Source organism: Gekko japonicus, unplaced genomic scaffold, assembly GCF_001447785.1.
Source record: "Gekko japonicus isolate JY-2015 unplaced genomic scaffold, Gekko_japonicus_V1.1 scaffold752, whole genome shotgun sequence".
Classification (NCBI taxonomy): Eukaryota; Metazoa; Chordata; class Lepidosauria; order Squamata; family Gekkonidae; genus Gekko; species Gekko japonicus.
Genome location: NW_015170296.1, coordinates 474,675 through 475,765, shown reverse-complemented (window position 1 = coordinate 475,765; position 1,091 = coordinate 474,675). Strand labels below are relative to the sequence as shown.

The following is a 1,091-nucleotide window of genomic DNA, read 5'->3' as shown; positions in this document are numbered from 1 at the left end:
GACCAACAAAGTTTTATTCGAGGTATAAGCTTTGGTGTGTGTGCAGTCTTCTTCAGATACATGCATGTACATGAAAGCTTATACCTACTGGACTCAGAAGGAGCTGCGGTGGCTCAAGTGGTTAAGACGCTGAACTGCAGGCTGTGGAAGGTCAGTAGTTCAGCAGTCCAAGACCTGAGTTACCACATGACGGAGTGAGCTCCCGTCTCTAGTTCCAGCTCCTGACAACCTAGCAGTTCGAAAGCAAGAAATTGCAAGTAGATAAATAGGTACCACCTCGGTGGGAAGGTAACAGCGTTCCGTGCGCCTTGGTGTTTAGTCATGCCGGCCACATGACCACGGAAACGTCTTCGGACAGCGCTGGCTCTTCGGCTTTGAAATGGAGATGAGCACCGCAACCCTAGAGTCGGACTCGACTGGCTTTTGAGCAAGGGAACCTTTACCTTTTTTACTGGACTCAGACTTTGTTCTAACCTAAGCCTGTGACTTAGTTGTTTGGTCTGAAGCAGCAGAACAAAGTTTGAGTTCAGTGGCATCGTTAAGACCAACAGAGTTTTATACCTAGTATAAGCTTTTGTGTGCCCTTTGCAACTGTTCAGACATGGGAGGTGCTAAGTAGCTCAACAAAACGCGGCAGCATGTCAGAGGTTGGGAGTTAAGGAGAGTAAGCCATAGTTGGTATGCGGATGGGAGGCCACCAAAGAAGACTAGAATTCCTATGCAGGCTGTACTTAAAACTTGAATTTTGCATAATTATACTCTGTTGTATGTTTTGTGGGGCATCCTAAATACCCCAGGCTAGCCTGGGCTTGTCAGAGTTTGGAAGCTAAGTTCCTGTGAAGAGTCTCTACTTAACATTTGAATGTTGCATAATTATAGTTCACCCTGTACTTCTTGCATTTTATGGCCATTTGACTGTTCCATTTGCATTTTTGCTTCCAGTCTATCTTGCTTGCTTAGTGAAGGCTCAGTACATGCATCAGTGAAATGGGATGTAGCTTATACAAGCGTGTGCTAAAATAAAAACATAACTCTTTAAGGTACCACAGGAATCCTGTTTAATTCATCTTTAAAAGCTGCCTAAAGGGCAG

General features: G+C 44.8%; 1 protein-coding gene across 1 annotated transcript in view; it reads left to right on the top strand.

Moving 5' to 3' along the window:
• The window catches only part of COPS4 (COP9 signalosome subunit 4), a 17,916-nt gene that overhangs the window by 729 nt on the left and 16,096 nt on the right, over positions 1-1,091 (top strand). The gene's annotated exons all lie outside the window — the stretch shown is intronic.